This window comes from Sciurus carolinensis, chromosome 10 (genome assembly GCF_902686445.1).
Source record: "Sciurus carolinensis chromosome 10, mSciCar1.2, whole genome shotgun sequence".
Taxonomy (NCBI): Eukaryota; Metazoa; Chordata; class Mammalia; order Rodentia; family Sciuridae; genus Sciurus; species Sciurus carolinensis.
Genome location: NC_062222.1, coordinates 34,268,628 through 34,288,777, shown reverse-complemented (window position 1 = coordinate 34,288,777; position 20,150 = coordinate 34,268,628). Strand labels below are relative to the sequence as shown.

At 34.6% G+C, this 20,150-nt stretch overlaps 1 protein-coding gene and 1 pseudogene across 7 annotated transcripts in view; one reads left to right on the top strand and one right to left on the bottom strand.

Annotated features, from left to right (window-relative positions):
* The window catches only part of Rapgef2 (Rap guanine nucleotide exchange factor 2), a 247,702-nt gene that overhangs the window by 217,485 nt on the left and 10,067 nt on the right, over positions 1-20,150 (bottom strand). The window lies entirely within an intron of this gene.
* LOC124995144 (uncharacterized) lies at positions 1,763-1,843 on the top strand (annotated as a pseudogene).

The following is a 20,150-nucleotide window of genomic DNA, read 5'->3' as shown; positions in this document are numbered from 1 at the left end:
ATGTAAAGTATTAACAGCAGAACTAAGTGACAGTCATAAAGAAACTCCATCCTATCTTGGCAAATTTTCTGTATGTCTAATTTCAAAATAAGAGGGTGTGAAAATACATTCAGCAAACAGATACAGATGGGAAATAAGTCTATGAAAACATTCTTCCCACTAATCTTTCTGTGTGTGTGTGTGTTTGTGTGTGTGTGTGTGTGTGTGTGCGTGCACGCGCCCTACTAGAAACTGAATCCAGGGCCTTGCACATGCTAAGCACCTGCTCTGCCACAGAACTACACCCCCTAACACTTGCTAATTGTGGGTCACTGAGGAAATGCTAATTTGGACATGACTATTCATAACAGCGTTATTCATGAAAGTCAAAATGTAGAAACCACCCCAAATGTCCATCAACTGAAAAATGGATAAAACAAAATGGACTATTATTTGGACATAAAAAGAGATAACTGCTGATACATACTACAACATGGACAAATCTTGAAAACATGCTAAATGAAACAAATTTGGTCACAAAAGACCACATATTATATGATTCCATTTATAAGAAATGTCCACAAAAGGAAAATCAACAGACAGAAAGTTAGGTGGTTGCTTACAAGAGGAGGATGGAAGACTTGTGGTGACAGGGAAAGGGAACAAGAATTTTCTGCCATGATGAAAATGTTCTAAAATTGACTTTGGTAACAGTTGCACATATCTGTGAAAAACACTAATTATATACTTTAAACAGGAGAACTTTATATGTGTGAGTTGCAACTCAGTAAAGCTGCTTTTTTAAAAACACACAATTAAACACCACTATACACCTATAAAATAGCTTAAAATGACACTGACAGGTTCAAATGCTGATGAGGACACAAAACAACTGGAACTTTTATACATTGTTGGTGGAAACACAATATAACACAGACACTTTGGGAAAGTGTTTGCCAGTTTCTCTTAAACATGCATGTACCCTCTATCCCAGCAACATCATACATGGGTCTTTTATCAAGAAAAAAAAAAATTATATGTCATATAAGTACTTACACATGAATGTTTATAAGTTTCATTCATTGCCAGAAACTAGAAGATACAATTCAAATTTCCATCAACTAGAGGATGAATCAAATTTTAGTACATCCTTACGATGAAATACTACTCAGCGATTAAAAAAAAAATTGACACATACCATAGTGTGGCTGACTTAGTGAAAAAGAATCATACAAAAAAGACTATGTGACCATCTAAAGGCAAAACCATAGAGAGAAATCAGATCAATAGTTGCCAGAAGCAGGGGTGGGCAGAGAGGATTAACAACAAAAAGGTATATGGGAACTTTTCAAGGTGATGAAAAATGTCTTTATTCTGATTATGGTGGTGGGGGTTACACAACTCCTCACATGTTAAAACTGACAGACCAGGACGGGGGCTGTAGATCAGTGGCAGAGCACTTGCCTAGCATGTGTGAGGCACTGAGTTTGATCCTCAGCAGAGCCACATAAAATAAATAAACAAATAAAGTGAAAGTTAAAACAAACAAACTGATAGGCCTTTTACACTTAGAAAGGTTTAAGGAGCTTACCTAGTATATGCAAGGCCCTGGGTTCAATTCCCAAGACCACAAAAAAAAAAAAAAAAAAAAAAAAGTTTTTAATAAATAAAAATAAAGTTTTTTATTTTTTAATAAAAAAAGGTTGAATTTCATCATATAGAAATGGTATCTGAGTTTTGCAAAAACCACATTCAAATTCACTGGAACTTTATAAAGAAAAAAGGGAATGCACATATACTAAAATTGGAACAATACAGAGAAGATTAGCATGACACACAAATTCGTGAAGTATTCCACATTAAAAGAAAAAAAAAGGAAAGAAGAAAGGGGGGAGCCCTAATATAATGCTGATACTACTGTAAATTGCTACTATCGTAATATCAAAACTAGAAAGACAAGCACTCTTTGGTCCAACAGAAATTTATCAGGTCACATCTGAAGGATATCCATTTCAGTACTGTGAATACTCAGGAATGGTTACACACACACACACACACACACACACACACACACACAGAGTCTTAAACAAGGGAGTTCTTCACAAACTAATCTAAAAAGTCTTCAAATTATATTTTATGTTAAATAATCAAGAGGTAGATATGTAGATAAATGTAGCTATAACTTGGGAGTACTAAAATATATTTTGTATGGATCTGCATGTGAATTTCTTTTTTTTTTTTTTTTCTTTTTGGTTTTTTAGTTGTCGATGGACATTTTACAGATTTATTTATTTACTTATTTATATGCAGTGCTGAGGGGCAAACCGGGGGCCTCACACATGCCAGGTAAGTGTTCTACCACTGAGCCACAGCCCCAGTCCTGTGAATTTCATTTTTATAGGTGTACTATAATCACATACAATAGGAGTCACTGTGCAACATTCATATACGCACCTAACATAATTCCCTGAGTAGTTGGCAAGATTTTTCTCCCATTCTGTAGGCTGTCTTTTCACATTCTTGTTTCCATTGCTATGCAGAAGTTTTTTTAATTTCAGGACATCCCACTTATCGATTTTGATTTTGTTTCTTGAGCTTTAGGGGTCTTATTAAGGAAGTCAATGCCAGCAACAATATGGTGAGGCACTGACCCTACATTTTTTTCTAGTGGTTGCAGTATTTCTGGTCTAATTCCTACTTCTTCGATTCACTTTGAGTTGATTTTGTACAGGTGAGAAATAGGGATCTAGTTTCACTCTTCTACTTATAGATATCCATTTTTACCAGCACCATTTGTTTAAAAGGCTATATTTTCTCCAATGTATGTTTTTGGCCCTTTGCCAAACAAGATCAGATGACCACATCTATATAGATATGTCTCTGTCTTCTTTCTGTTGGTTTTCATGTTTGTTTTTATGCCAATATCATACTATTTTTGTAGCTCTATGGTATATTTTGAGATCAAGTATAATGATGCCTTTAGCATTGTTCTTCCTAGCATTGCTCATAACTCTAGAGCTTTAGCTACTCTGGGTTTTTTTGTTCTTTCATAAGAATTTTAGAACTACTTTTTCTAGTTCTATGTAGAATGTCATTGGCATTTTGATGAGTACATTAAATGTGTAGATCGCTTTTGGTAACATGGACATTTTGGTAATATTAATTCTGCCTCTCCAAGAACACAGTTGGACGTTCCAACTTTTCAGGTCTTCATTTTTCTTCAGTGTTCTATAATTTTCCCTGTACACTGGCCTTTCACCTCCTTAGATTTAGTACCAAGTTTTTTGTTTTTGTTTTTTGGGGGAGTTTTTGGTTTGTTTTTGAAGCTCTTGTGAACAGAATTAATTTCCTGATTTCTTTCTCAGCAGACTCATTATTGGAATAGAGGAAAGCTATACATTTTTGTATGTCAATATTGTGTCCTGCTTCTTTGTTGAACTGTATCTCAGCTCTAGAAGTGATCAGGTGGAGTTTTTTGGGTCTTCTGAGGATAGAATCATTGTACAGGAATATTTTTAAAATCTTTGTAAGAATAAACAAACACCTAAAATCACCCACTATCATTAGGAGACTGGAAATTAAGCAAGTGTAGCACAGGAGAAAAAGTAAGACTCTCCACCACATACTTTTTTCATATTTTTTAGTGTATAAACCATCCAAAAAAAATCTATAATATTTAAAACATTAATTTTAAAAAACATATAGTTTGAGTAAAAGTTATAATCATTTTGGAACACTGAATACATCCCAGAAACAGAAAACATTATCATGTACACTTACAATGCAAGTTAACTTTCAATTACCAGAAGAAAATGAGTGATTCACGCAGGAGACTATGTACTTAACCTTTCTTTCTGACCCAGCACCCCACAAAAATAGAAGAAAATAAGGAGTGTAAGAAATAGAGAACAAAGAATGGTTTGGAAGGAAAAGTTGTAATTAAAAAAAAAAAAAAGAAAAGAAAAAAAAAACTCAGATTAAAAAACCCAAGAACTCATATACCTTTAAAAACCTTTCTACCCTGCAGTGTTGGGTTCTTCCAACCCTACAGTTAGCCATGGCATTTTCTATGTCTTAGAAAAGTCAGAGAAACAAATAGGATTTCTTGCCACAGATAAAATCACGTGTCCTCTGCAACGAAGGACTCAAAGACATCATTTAAACACAGATACACACCCATCACAACCAAAACATCTGGATGGATTATTTTTGGATTCCAGAAGTACTCAGAACTCCTTGAGATCTCACATTCCAAAACCTAGCAAGTTAATTTTTGTCTTTCACTCTGTAGCTGACTTTAAGATAACAATCATAAAATGAAATTAGAGCTACGTAACTGCAGATAAATAGTATTTCTGTGGAAGATTCAAGTTCATGAAAAATTCTTGGTATAACTGAATAAATGTTTCTCAATTTTGGTCAAATTCTAGTCCGACCAGTACCTCTGAATAGTGGGGTCACATGACAAAGCTCACTACAAGTGAAGCCATTATCCTCATGGCAACAGTCAGAAAAGCAGAAATGCTAGGCATGCTTTACTCTGCTACTGGCTAGGCTGCACCCATGCAAATCAGGATCCTGGTTGCTGCATACAGTCCTCTTATGACTCCAAACTTTTCCCCTCAGCTTTTTGGTCAGCACTGAAAACCAAGGATCCCAGCTATGTCCCTACACAGAAAGACTTAGGTGTTAACAAAGTGATTCCATGCTTCACAAGGAACGGAAGTAAGAGGTATGCCGATTCAGTTTCTGACAAACCAGCAGATGCCTGGTTGTGCTAAGAAAAACAGTAACTCTTCCAAGAACAGAACAACCCGAAACCAACCCAAAATGTATCAAACATAAAAAAAGACTATCTGGTACAGTTAAAATAATGGCTTATAGTTTTTGAGAGCAATCTAATTTAAAAGCAGACCAGGACTGTGGCACATACCTAGGATCCCAGTGACTTGGGAGACTGAGGCAGAAGATTACAAGTCTGAGGCCAAAATTTAACAATTTAAACAATATAAAGAATTAGGAATGTAGCTCAGTGGTAGAATTCCCCTGGGTTCAATCCCCAGTACTATCAAAAAATAATAATAATAGTAGACCAGGAACTGGGGGTACAGCTCAATGGTAGAGTATAATGGAGCCCCAAATTTAATTCACAGCACTGGAGAATAAAAATAAGAATACTAACTCCAATGTTTTAAATCTTTTTTTATTTTAATAAAATTAGGCTCTATACCTAAAGCTTATCTCCAAAATAAAAGTAACCTAACAGAGCATTTTGAATAAAGGAAAATGACCTAAGCAAATCAAAATTTTGTAAAAGTCCTCATTAACAGTAATTACAGACATGAACACCCAGTCATACTGTAAAGGAAGTAAAGTGAAAAGAACAGGAAATCTGAAAGACAGTTATATGTACTTAAGTAAATGATAATTTGCAAATAGACCACTCTGATTACTAGGTCTAAGTAAGAACTAAATAAAATGAACTATAGGAAAACATGTAGCCAACATTCTAGCACATAATAGACATTTGGTAAAAGTCAATTGCTTTTCCACATCTTTCTTCTGCTGTTCTTTCTAAGCCATGTGCTCCCTAAATATAAAATTAAGAAGGAACAATGCACTCAAGGTATTATATATGATTAACTGACAGCAACCTGAAACAGCTAATGTGGCACTTTCAGAAGGACTACATCATAAAATACCTCTTCAAAAAAATCAGAAGTACGATAAAAAGATTCATTTATTGCTGTACCTTTCAGTGGTGAAAATTTGTAACATGGAAACAATTCAAACTCCCTTTCAGATTCTTCAGAACGAAACCATGAGACTTCTATACCATTTTTTTTTTACAGGCCTAGCTACATGCCTAAGTTCACTTATCAGCATTCAAATTTAAATACAAAATGATGACAAATTTCAACAGTCAAAAGAAAATCATACCCAGACATATCATGCAATTCCAAATCTTTTATTCTAAAAACACATATTCCAATAAGCACTTAGAACAGAACACATATGCATGTTACACATATGGAAAGACTTTGTTACTTCCGAAAGAGAGGATGGATTCAATTTCTTTACTCAAATAAAACAATCAAAGCTATTTGCGATACAGTGGTGTAGATGAGTTTTTATACAGTGGTTCTCTGAAGTCTGTAAATGCTTCACCAAGAAAAGTTCTTTCCAAAACTGTGTTTCTAAAATGATCCAGATAAGTATTAACCTGGACAATCAAATAACGGGATAATTTAAAAACATGGTTTTACTGCTTTATACATGCCAAAAATAGGCATTCTTCTATAAATGCTACCAACCAAATGATTGAAGAATCTTAGCCTATCATCTTTATAAATTATTTACTATTTCTACTGGCACTAATACAATATGTCAGGATAGCAAGGCCTCTGCTTGCAAAATACTTTCTCATATATTATGCTCATTAAAGCCTCACAACTACCCTGAGAAGTAGGTACAGCAAGCAGCAGTGTGTCCCACTTTGCAAATGAGAAAACTAAGACCCCATGAAAACTGCCAAGATCATACAGAGAACAGAAGGTAGTCCAAATATCTCTCTTCCAGCTACTCTTCTCCATTAGATTTAAGAACCAAATTGAACTATTAGAGTGATTTATACAAGTCCTGGTAACTAAGTAAACTCTGAATCACTATCACCTAACTGGGCAATTCTTTTTTTTTTTTTTTTTTCATTTTTAGCTTTTTGTGTTTCATTGTAAATGGACACAATACCTTTATTTTATTTATTTATGTAGTGCTGAGGATCAAACCCAGTACCCCACCCATGCGAGGCAAGCGCTCTACCACTGAGCTATAACCCCAGCCCCTAACTGGGCAATTCTAAAAATCAATTTTGATTCAGCTTGTAAAATAGTTATAAGACTGAATAATGTTACATTCAAATAATAAAAACAGGAGCTAGGGCTAGAGGTATAGCTCTGGAATACAGCATTTAGGTAGCATGAATGAGGCCCTAGGTTTGATCCCCAGCACTGCAAATAATCACCATCTTCATCTTCTAAAAGTTAAATTTTTAAAATTGTAGCAAACTGGGTTGAACCCCACCCATACTACCTATTCTATAGTAAGACTCCCTAAAGCACAATTTATATACTTAAATACTTATGAAATGCTAAGGTATTAAAAGAAGTCCTGAAGAGACAATATTAATAACATAGTTTCACCTTGGGGAAAATGTACAATTTAAAAGAGGAGATAGGTGTGTATACCTAATAATTATGAAATTATTACTAAGGGATAAATGATGCCTTAAAGAGACCTGCAAGCTTAAATCAATAAGAATTCCATAAAGAATATTCAACCTCTAGGCCAAGTGATCAGAAAAAGCTTCAGGTTGGAAGAAACATTTATACTAGTAATTAGTCCTTAATAACCAGGACATGTCTGGGAGGGACAACAGCATTAAATGAAGTGAGTAAGTAAAGGGGAGGACATCAGAAGGTACTTGGGGGCACTGATGAAGACCTAAGAGTTGTGGCACTTACTTATGGAAAGAAGACCTACAAAGGAAAAAAAAAACAGATTTTTTTTTCTCTCCCAAGCCCCAGTTACCTCTTTACAAAAATCAATTCAAACAGAGCAGCAGTTTATCCAGAAGATAATACAAGATAATTATTTTTTGTGGTTTACAAGTATGATTCTTAACAATTACCATCCACATGAATGGGTTGGACCTGAAAATGAGAAATGAGGTTTGGGGTTTTTACCTCTAAAATACCATCCTAAATAGGTCCACAACAGCATTTCCCTTCTTGCAGTTTTGATCTTTTAATCAACTGAGAAAAGGAAAAGGGGAAATGGAAATTAGAATCTAGCCTAAAAACAGAGGGGAAGAAGGATAAGGTGTAGGTTCCTGTAAACTTTTTAATTACATTCATTTTCACAATCAGGGGAGGGGAAATGTTTATCTAATAAGTTGAAAAGAAAACTGAGAAATTCTTACAACTTTTAAATCAAATAGATAGGGAGGGATCAGGTTTTTTTTTTTTTTAATTCTCAACAGAAGATAGAGTAGGTGACATTTTATAATCAAAATCTTTTAACCTATTTCATATAAAAAGAATACTGTCACTTATAAAGTGATAATACTATATAACTTTAAAGTGACATCACTTTATATCACTATAAATATATATATTTAATGCGCAGATTCCAAGTTATAAACTTTCACCCAGTTTAATGAGAATTGCTTTACATCAGTTTTCAAAGATTTATAGGATATGTTAGGCATTTTTTCTCTAACCCCAAGCTATTTGTATTTTGTTTCAACCAATTTGAAGGTAGATATTGTTCTCCTGAAAATTGGTTCAATATGTTTAACATTTACTCCTTTAAAAAAAAAAAAAATCACAAATGGAAATGCACAAAATGCCATATTACATGCATGAAGTAAAGTTTAAATTAGTTTTCAATCCCTTCCAGAAGACTGCATTAATTAACAATGGTTTCATAAATAACTGAAGTGATATATGAAAATATAAAAATTGATTATCCTCCTGGAAGGATAAGTAGCTGAAAAAAAGCAAACAGGAAGAACATTTTCACTTGCAAATGCCAAGTTTTGATAAACTGTAGCAAATTCCTCATTAGCATTTTCTATAAAGTTACACTTAACATCATATTGCTGGCAAGATACTGCTGCCAGATTCTATCAGTGTCTCTTCTGAACAGTGATGAAAACAAATTCTCTCAACTAAATAATTTCACATCTAACCTCAAAAATCCTGTTGGAATACTGTTCTTTTATTTTTTTTTTCTTTTTTACATCTGTTGATATAATTAATTGCCACAGACATACAAATTATAACTCTAACTAATTACTTAAAAGTTATCTTTAGGGTCACCAAGAAGGAACCACTACTGAAGGCAGCTACGGAAGAAAACTCCGTGGTACACTACAAAGAGAGCCGATTATAAACCCATGCACATTTGTGTTTGGATACAAGATAGAGAATTGTTAACATAATAAAAAGTAAACAATTTATCTCTGTATCTGATTTCAAGGTTTAGATAACACACCTATAATCATGAAAGTGGAGGTAAAATACCTGTTTACAAACTAAATAGAAATGAGGGGTTCTGAGTACAACGTGATGTTGATTTACCGAGCAGAGCACCTAGCATATGCCAGGTACAAGGGCCTGGAATACCAGATGGGGAAGGATACTGTATCTAGAAAACAAATCCTCTCAACTAAATAGTTTCACGTCTAACCTCAAAAATCCTGTTGGAATACTGTTTTTTTTTTTTTTTTTTCTTTTTTTACATCCGTTGATATAATTAATTGCCACCAGACATACAAATTATAATGCTATCTAATTATTTAAAAGTTATCTTTGTGGTCTCCAAGACGGAACCGCTACTTAAAGTTTCATAAAGTTAATAGTGCTATTTGTAGAATAAAATTTCTTTACTCCCCTAAGGATATTTGCAAACCAAGAGAAATTTGGTAGAGTTACTAAAAGTCCTAGTCCTTCCTTAGCTATATTTAGGAAGAAAAAAAATAACTAAGATAGACAAGAGAGCTTTGTTTTTGCTGTTTTTAAATAACAGTGAAACTAAGCTGGGTCAAGTCCCCTCCTATTCATCCCTCTTTGTGTAAAGATACCTCTTCAGCACAAGATTACAGGCTTATAATTATAGCCAATATTAGATCCTTGAGCCCTGAAATCAGCTGAAGTTCTCATCTGAAACTCAAGAGACAATGAAGGAGGGGATACAACTAGCCAAACAAAAGAAAAGAAAAGTGGGGAGGGAATGAAAAGGAATCCATACAGGCTTCAAACTCCCCTTTGACTTCTTTTTTATTTATTTATTTATTTATTTTTTTAAGAATCGATGTTGTAGAGTTTTTTAATTTTTTTTAGTTGTCAATGGATATTTATTTATTTATTTATTTATTTATTTATTTATAGTCGGTGCTGAGGATCAAACCCAGTGCCTCACACGTGCCAGGCATGAGCCACAACCCTAGGCTGAGCCACAACCCTAGCGCCCCCTTTGACTTCTGACAAAGGAAGTTTCCTCATTTACTTTATCCTCACCTTCCACAATCAATGTTAACTTACTTTAAGACATGATGCTTCTCATACTTGTAATGTAAAATATAATCATGGTAATACAGCTGGCCTTTGCATCATAACTGATCGTTCAGAACCACAAAAAAAGAAAACACAAAGTCATAAATTTCATGGTCTCATCCCACACCACTGCTGGTCCTTCTCTCTTCCTCCCACATTTGTCTGTATCAATTCAAACAGGTGGGGAACTGTTTTCACCTCTATGTAGATGACTAGTTCAAGGCATCCAGTCTAGTGGAAGGACACTCCTCAAGAACTACAAGGCCTCCTCTGCACTCCCCGACTTTCCCACTCATCTGACCACTACTACCTCAGTCATCTGCCAGCACTACCCTGACTTTCACTGCCTGGACTCCAACACCTACAAGGATTCCCCACTGCACTCTAGACAGTCCAGAAACTCTTAATGCAGCATGATTAAACTTTTCAGTCAACCAGAAGGCAGAGAAACACAAATTTTTATAACCACCAGGGTGGTCATCAAGATATTTTTTATAGAACATATGCAAAGTATGAAGGAACTGACACTTTCAGAGTAACAAGAGAAATATCAAATTAATTGCTCCATCACACTATCAAATCAAGCAATCTTGCTAAGACTGAGTAAATCTAACTTCCAAGCAGGCAACTTTCTTACATACTGAGTTTCAATGTTTAAGGAGCTTTTACTATTCCTGCTAAAAATGAAAGACTAAAATTATTTATTTATGAAGCATTAAAGAAGTACAAAACAAAGATGATGGATAAAAAGAATTTAAGGTCAGTGTTTTTATTTCCTATACTATTGAATGTATCACCTTAATCAGATAACAGTATAGTGCTTATTTCTAAGGCAACAAATCTGTGGAACCAAAAAAAAATTTTTTCTGTGAAGTTATCGTGCTTTGAGGTAAACAAGCAATGAAATGGGTGACTATACCAAAAGATGAATATACGACATGGGGACTTAACCCTCAGAATGCTCCTAAAGATTTCATGAGTAATAGAATAGGGAATTAACCAACTGTAACATTCTCAACTGTACTCCCTTGCCAGGCTTGGCACTGCACACCTATAATCCCAGCAACTCAAGAGGGTGAGGCAGGAGGATCACAAGTTTAAGGCCAGCCTCAGCAACTTAGTGAGATGGTAAGTAACTTAGCTAGCCCCTGTCTCAAAACAAAAAGCAAAAAGGACTCGGGATGTAGCTCAGTGGCAAAGCACCCCTGGGTTCGATCCCCAGTACAAAAAAGAAGAAAAAATTCAAGAGTTCAAGTAACTTACTGCCATTTCCTAAAAATCATTTTACACACAAATAAAACCTGAGTTAAAATAATTAATACTGAGTGAGAAAGAAAAATACTGTCGGGATGTTTTCATGTTTTGAGCAATTCAACATCCATACCCCAGCCCATCTTCAGTCTGTCACATTTTCTAAACTTTATAATTCAGACCGTTCAGGAAAGTTAACTGTTTAGTCGAATCTGTTCTGAACTACATTATAAACAACTCCAAAAGGGTCTGTGGTTATCTAATACACTTTTAACTGAGAAAATACATATGCTTAAATAATTAAACATTAAAATAAAGACAGGGCTAGGGATATAGCTCAATTGGTAGAGTGCTTGCCTCCCAAGCACAAGGCCTTGGGTTCAATTCCCCAGCACCAGAAAAAATAATAATAATAATAAAAAAATTAAAAAGTAAAGACAAATTTTTTGTTCATGATACTGCTGTATTAACAGAATCAGCCCCCTGGAAACTGTAAAATATACTTTCATAATGAGGTTTGGTCCACTCCCCATACTATCAAATATCAGGAAGGAACTTTCCACTTCTCTGGTATGACTGGACAGAGTACTAAACAACCCCACACTACACTATTCCAAAGGCATTAGCATTTTAATAGAGAAGCATCAAAGAGGGCAGCTTCAGTGGCAGCTGTAGGCTCTGCTATCTCAGTCAGCTCATCTCAGGCTCTGCAGTATGAAAGCAGCCACAGACTGCAAAACATGAGTGTGGCCATGTTCTCATAAAACTTACATACAAAAACAAGACTGGTGGATTTGGTCCAAGGGCCACAGTTTGCTCACTCCTATTAAATCTTCAGTTTGCTGGATCCATCCTTGTGACATGGAAAAATTCACTGATCCACCCTGGATTTTTATTTCCTTTACTCTGGAACCCAAACTAGATTGAGAATTTTCAAACATAAATATTTTTTTAATGGTGATATTCCTTTTTCTAATAAAAAAAAAAAGTGTGTAGCTAGAACCCCAAGTTTCTAGGCTCCCAAAGGAACCTGAAGAGCCTCCAGGTCCTTCAAGTCTGGGAGACAAAGTGAAAACCACCAGCCCACTGATCTCTGAGGTTCCACTTGGCACCAAGAACGAACACCGACAGATTGTCTTCCCCCAAGCCATTTCAGCACCCTCAGAAGGCAGTAGGGAAAGCATTCCACAGATTGCAGTCCCTCCAGATACCACAGATGCTCCATTATAGGTTAAGCATCCCTGAACTAAAAATCCAAAATCCAAAAAGCTCAAAAATCCAAAACTTTTATATAAAATTATCTGCAGACTACATACATGAGGTGTAAATAAAACATAAAAGAATTTGGCAATTAGACATAGGTCCCATCCCCAGAATATCTCATTATGAATATGCAAGCATTCAAAAGTAAGATTAAAAAAAAAAAATCTCAAGTCGGAAACACTTCCAGTCCCAACCATTTTGGATATCTACCTGTACCTTCTTCCATAAGGAAAACCAGTTACATACAAAATTAAAAATAAAAGAAGAAGTTAAAAGTAATGACAATGGTCAGATATAGTGGCCCATGCCTATATCCCAGTGACTCAGGAGGCTGAGACAGGAGGATCACAAGTTCAAAGCCAGCCTCAGAAATTTAGCAAGGCCCTCAGCAACTTAGTGAGACCCTGTCTCAAATAAAAAATAAAACTGTCTCAAAATAAAAAGGGCTGGGATGTAACTCAGTGGTTAAGTGCCCCCGGGTTCAATACCCAGTACCAAAAGAAAAAAACAAAATGTAGAAGACAATGAAGTGAGTTAAACTAACCTCTTCCTCAAAATGGTACAGCATTTGCCTCACACATGTGAGGTACTGGGTTCAAGCCCCAGCACTACATAAAATAAAATAAATAAACATACTTAAAAGAAAAAAAAAATCTACAATAAGTTTGATTACAGCTTTTTTTTTACACTTTTATATGCAAATCAATAAGCAGGATTTCACTGGAGCATATTATTCTATTTCTGACACTACCCCTTAAGTTAATATATTTGCAGAAAAATCATTCTACAATTAAAAACAGTCATATATTAAAACGAATCAAGACTAGGCTCTACTTAGAACAATTAAATGGCAAATTGGGCCTAGATATAAGAATTGAATTGGATTTCATAAGTTAGGTATGTTATTTACTTAAATTATTCTTCATGACAATCATAACCTCAAAATAATAATTTTTAAAACCCCACTTAAAAGAACAAACATCATGGGAGCTCAGAGGAAGAATTCACACTTAATTCACTGTTAAATGCCAGTGAAAATGTCACATAACTGACAGTTTCAAAATACCAGCACCAAGGTGATTAAACTTTCAGTTACAAATAACTTTGTTCCAGAAAGTTTCTTATTTCTATAAAGGAGCACTTGTTGCAGAAACTGAACCAAAAATTACTGTTCCTTTTCAGCTTTTATACAATTTCCTATTAAAATAAAAATATATAATTACTATTTTCCTTGTAGACATCAACTCTCAAACTCTCAGGAAAACAAGACCAAGTCATTAAACATTTATCATTTCCAATTCTGTGCTAAGAGGTGTGCCACGCACCATGTTTAAAGATGAACAGTAAGTTCTAGTTCAATAAATTTAGTCTAGTGAGGCTAACTGACATAATTCAAGTTAATCCATTTAAAATGAAACAGAGAAGGTAACTTAAGATTCCAAATTCAAGCACATTATACCCTCACCAAAACAAGTAATTTGTGAAAACATGGCATATTTAAAGATAACAATTAGCCCCTACTCTTCACAATAACATTTCAGTCATTAGCTTCTGATGGCAAATTGTTGACCCCACTATGCAACATGAGGAGCAGTTTATCTATTAAATCTTTGAATACTATCAGAAAAAACGTAAAGCACATATTAATTGCTTTAAGACAGGGCACAGTACATACTTAAAGGTTTAGTATCAAAGCTAGTATGAATTCAACAAAATACAGAAAACTAAACAGCTTTCTTTTATATATATTTTATATACAAATGTATATTTACTTGTAAAAAGTATTGATTCAGCTTTGGGGAGGAATGGTAAATTAAGATCCTAGTATCTCAGAAAAATGACAAAGCAATACTACAAGCCGAAATATCAGTACACTAGAAAAAATAAAATAAGACTTTTGGAATTTTAAAAATAAAGTAAATTTGAAACAAAAGGAATGAAAGGAATGATTTAGAAAATACCATAAGCCTGTATTTTTAAATTCTAAATTAATAGGTGAGGTGTTCAGAACAGTTACCACAGAAATCATATTTAAATTATATTAACATTTTATAAATATTTATACAAAATGCTCACCCACTAGTATTTTTAATCACTATTTTTAACAATGAGACCGAGGTTCAAAAAATTAATAATCATACACCTAAGTGAACCAAGAAGTTGAATACATGATTCCACAACTGTAGCTACAATAGTGTAGCTCTATCCAGTAAGACTTTAAAAGTCTCCTGAGAATCACTGCATCACCTTATTGCAATCATCTATATTCTATGCAAAGTAATTGGACAAATACTATCAGCTCACAGTACCCATTAATCTTAATCTCTTTATTTCCTGTCTTTCTGCACTAAAGAGGCTTAAAGGTAAAATATACAATTTCCAAGCTCTTTTGCAGCCAGAAGTGACCACGTGGCACACCACTGGCCAATAACAAGGACAGTCTTGCAAAATAAAAGACAAACCTCTTAACCAAGAAAAAGATTTTCAAACACGTCCTTGTTCCCTGCTTGGTGGGGCAACCTCACTCTTCTGTCTTTGAGGACTAAACTCACTTGCTAAGTAGAAATTCTATCGTCAATGACATCCTTGAGCCTGTGCACCAACCCCATCCTGTACTGCCTACCTTTACTTAATAAGCTCCTAGTTAAGTTTCTAAAAGGTGCAATTTTAGGTAAGCTGCAGAATAATGCAATCCTAATAAAATCTATGCCATAAATTGAGTCTATCTAACCAACTTATATTGTAAGGCACTGTGGTGAATTAATCATAATATACTAATGATGAAACATTATCTATGAGTAATAAGTATCACTACTGATAATAGTAATAAAATAGTAATAAAAGGGGCAAATATTGAACATTCCATGTCAGAGACTATGCTAAGTACTTTAGTATAACTTAACGTAGTTAATCTTCACAAGATTAGTAAACATCACCATATCCACCCATGGTACAATTTTCATCAATCTTTGACCAAAAAGAATAATATGGTAAAACAAAGTCAATTACTTATTCCAAGATTACTTCTTATTTTTATAACAGTAAAATAGAAAATATTGAGTTTATACTTATTTTAATATGCTTCCTTTTAAAGCAAAATAAAATAGGTGGCAAACCAACGTCAGTGCCCCCCCTGTATTATGAAATTTTTACAATCTATGAAGTCCAAAAAGCCAGAGTCCCACTAAGGTTAAGTTACCTACCCAAAGCCACAAAGGTAGTGCCCTGAACTCCAAAGTCATAACCACTAAGTTGTATGAAAGAAATACACTAAATAAACCAAAAACAACTATTCTGTGAACAAAATCAAAATTAAAGATAAATTTATAATTTTAAAAGAAAACAGCCATGGAAGAACATATCAAGTGGGAACAAGGACTTTTAAAGTGAAATGATTTTACCATGCTGCCTCTCACAGTTTTCTGTAACTGTGTGATATAGATTTAAACCATACCAGAGAAAATGGAATCAAGTTAGAAATTCCCAACATTTCAACATAAGTCTCAGATGATGACTAGGTTTGGAGGTTCACATTTAGGAATAAAGAATTTCGGGGTCTCTAAGTACATTATATTTGTCTAAAAAATGTTTGTGGTATCTCAAATCCAAGGAATAGGCATGCAGAAAATGTTTGCCCTTACAGTTTGCTCTCCTTAATTTTTTCCAGCTCCACAAAAAAAGAGGGTGGTGGTAATCAGAAATGCATGAGAATTAGAAACAAATTGGAATGCTGTTAATTCTTCCTTACCTCAATTCTTGGCACTTTATAACACTGTATTTCAAAGTTTTCCAACTCCTCAGTTTTTGATACTCATTTCTACTTGATTGGAAATATATAAATTTTATTAAGCAGTTTTTCAATAACTCAGATATAACTCAGATAAATAATCAAATACTTTTCACAATTTGATCAAGCATTCCCTAATAAATGAGTGTATATAAAAGAAAAAGTTGTTTGGAAGGCTACATAATGTAGCTTAGAGAAGAAGAAAAAAAGAATCTTTTTGTCTTGCATCATTCCAATAGTTAATCACATAAAGAACAACTGGATGACTGCTAAAGAGATTCAGTCTGCACCTCCATGTGTAAACAGTTTTCCTTTTCTTTTCTTATTTCAGTTACCCCAAAACCTGGCCAGGAGTTTTTTCATTTATGCCCTCAAATGCAATTATTACTAAAACTATCAAACAAAAAATTCTTTTAAAACATAAAAAATACATGGTGTATGTCTTTCTTATCAATAAACATTTTCTTCATATTTTTAGTTATCTCAGGTTAGATTCCATATTTTTAAATTCAATCTTCCAACACCAATTTCAGTTACAGAAAAAAGTACACATTTACAGAACGACATGCATTCTCCTACATGTTATCACTGGAGGAGACGAATCTAGAGGGCAGGCATGGATCTTTATATGTCTATTTATGTCTTGAAATGCAAAAACATACATGTGATGATGGAAAGATTTGTAGAGATTTTTGCCTTGAGTTGATTTTTAGTGCAGTTCTTTTTCATTTCTTTTTTTGGATCCTAATAATGTTCTTAAAAAAATCTAAGTGAAAATAATGAACATCTGCAGGTTAGATTACCATCGTCCATGACTATAAGGGAGCCTTAGACTAGACTTTTTGAACACGCCCTCGTGACTCCTTCCCTTCCACTCCCCACTTTCCCCTCCATCCCTTCCTCCTACCAAAAGTAACAAAGAATTTTTAAATTTGCAGGGGATGAAAAGGAGATGGCACAATACAACTGAAATTTCACTGAGATTAACTTTATTAAGCTAAAAACCACAATTTCTTGTCCATTTTGCTTAATATACATGGAACTTTCTACTTCCTACAATTTTTTCTTATACCGAGTAATCTGCTTATTTAAATTCAGGATTATGAAACATTGAAAACTGGTACAATACATTCATCTTCTAAATATCAAATACAGATAGGAATGGGGTGAATAAATAATTGAAAGTTATTATTTTAGCTTCCCTTATCATTTATTAGCTTGTGTGTGTGTGTGTGTGTGTGTGTGTGTGTTTAAATTCTCTCTAATTAATATGCAGCCTCAACCATTGTACCAATGGTCCAATACAAAATATTCAGCTAAAAGATTCTGGCTCTTCATTAAGATTAAATTAAATCAGGAAAAAGTTAATTTTTAAAAAACAATAACCTGGTAGCCCCTTTTCAGGGTCACAAAATAGCTCCAAAAAGGGCTGGAGATTTAGCTCAGTGGTAAAGCGCTTGTTTACTTTGCATGCTTGAGGCTTTCCGTTCAATCCTCATTATCAAAAAAAAAAAAAAAAACCTCCAAAAGTTATGCTTCCTTTTTTTTGTCAATTTTGAAATTTTAAAAAGTGATAAAAAAATATTTGAGAGATTTCTGTTCCCTTCGCCTACACTCCCAAAGTGCAACATTTCAAATAAGCATAACAAAATTATCTAAATGTTCATATTTCACATTCTAATAATTTTTCTGATCAAGCAGAATTTCAGAATCTCACATTTCTTTTGTCTCTTCCAATCTGTGACAGTTCTCAGCATTTCCCCAACAATTTTAAGGAATATTGGCCAGGTATTTTGTATCAAATTCGAGTCTGTCTGATGTTTTCTCCACTTGGGTTGATTTTTTTGTTGTCGTTGTTATTCTTTCTTTTTTAGTATATATGCTGGGCTGGGCATGTAGTTCAGTGGCAGAATACTTTACCTACTATTCACAAGGCTGTGGGTTTGATCTCCGACACCACCACCAAAAAAAAAAAAAAAAGGAGTACCATAGATGTTTCCTCCTCAGTGCACAGTATCAGTAGACACAGAATATGGATAAATACTCATCTGTTAGTCACCTGGTTGACTTCTCAGTTATCAGATCAATTACTGTGTTACTGCAGTACTTGGGTTGAAGTAGCTTATTTTATTTAATGGCCCCAAAGCATAAGAGCAGTGGTAGTGGCAATTTTATCACAATATATAATTGTTCTATTTTATTATTAGTTATCTTTGTTAATCTCTGACTTAGTTTTTTTTGTTGTTGTTTGGGGCTTACTAGCAATTGAACCCACATGCTAGGCAAGTGCTCCAACACTGGAGCTACAATCCCCAGTGCTTTATTATTTTGAGACAGGGTCTCACTAAATTGCCTGAGCTGACCTTGACCTTTGTGATGCTCCTGCCTCAGCCTCCCATGCAGCTGGAATCAGAAGTGTGTGCCATCACAGCCAGTTTGCTGGGTCTAATTTATAAAGCATACTTTATCATAGGTATGCATAGAAAAAATAACATAGTATATAGGCTCATAAACAGGAAGCCACAGGATCAGGCATCCACTTGGGGGCCTCAGAACACCTCTGCAGATAAGAGAGGACTACTGTACATCCATTAGACTTCCTTCTGATTAAGAAAAAAAAATCTTCAATTGGAATAGATCAAGTAATTTCTTTGAGATATCATGACAGCTAATGCTAGTTTTACTACTTCCACTATTATTTTAAAAAATTGTGGACAGTTGATACATATATAGAAATATCCCAAAGGTTTATAACTATCACAACTCTTGTTCATCCTAGATCTTATGATCTTTGGTCTATATTTTATACACATTATTACAGAATTCTCTCTTCATTGTCCCTATTTAAATTCAACTCACCTTGCACCAGCACCCTCATCCCCAATATTGTTACTTTAGGAACTTAAGGCCAAGGCATTCATTGACAACAGTAGAAATGTTTTATCCAAAAGGTAATGAACCTGAATTATGCACAGTGGAAAATCGGCAATCCCTAAAGGTCACATACTGTATGATTCCACTTATGTACTTCTTTTGGTACTGAGGATTGAATCCCAAGGGTACTTAACCAGTGAACCACTTCCCAGCCCTTTTTACTTTTCATTTTGAGTCAGGGTCTCACTAAGTTGCTGAAGATAGCCTCGAACTTGTGATCCTCCTGCCTGAACCTCCTGAGTTTCTGGAACACAAGTGTGAGGCCCGTTCATATACTGCTTTTGAAATGACAAAATTACAGAAATGGAGAATAGATCAGTGATTGCCAGAGTTAAGTTAGGGGAGTGGTTGTGGCTAAAGAAGGGCAAAAGAGGAATTCTTTGTAGTGTTGGGATCTTTCTGCATCTCACAGAACCAATGTCAATATTCTGCCCTATCGTTTAACAGGATATTAACAAAGGGAAAAACCAGGTAAAGGGCACACAGGATCACCACATTACCTCTCACAACTGCATGTGAATCTACAATTACCTCAAAGTTAAAAGTTTAATATTTTGCAAAAATGAGTCTTTAGAATGAACTCACGGGAGAAATCGGATAATCACCACAGCACCCCTTACTTTCTTAGGTGTGCTGATTGTTAGCTTCTAGTAAAGTTTCTATCGGGTCTCCCCAGAATGACCAACTAATGATTAGTTCTTATTGAGGATCTCTTCTTTCCTTATTAGCTTTTATGTTGAACAGAAACAAACTCCATGGGCTACAGAAAGATAAAGTTGCCAAGGAACTGATAGTATAGTGTTGGCTTGTCAACTAAACTG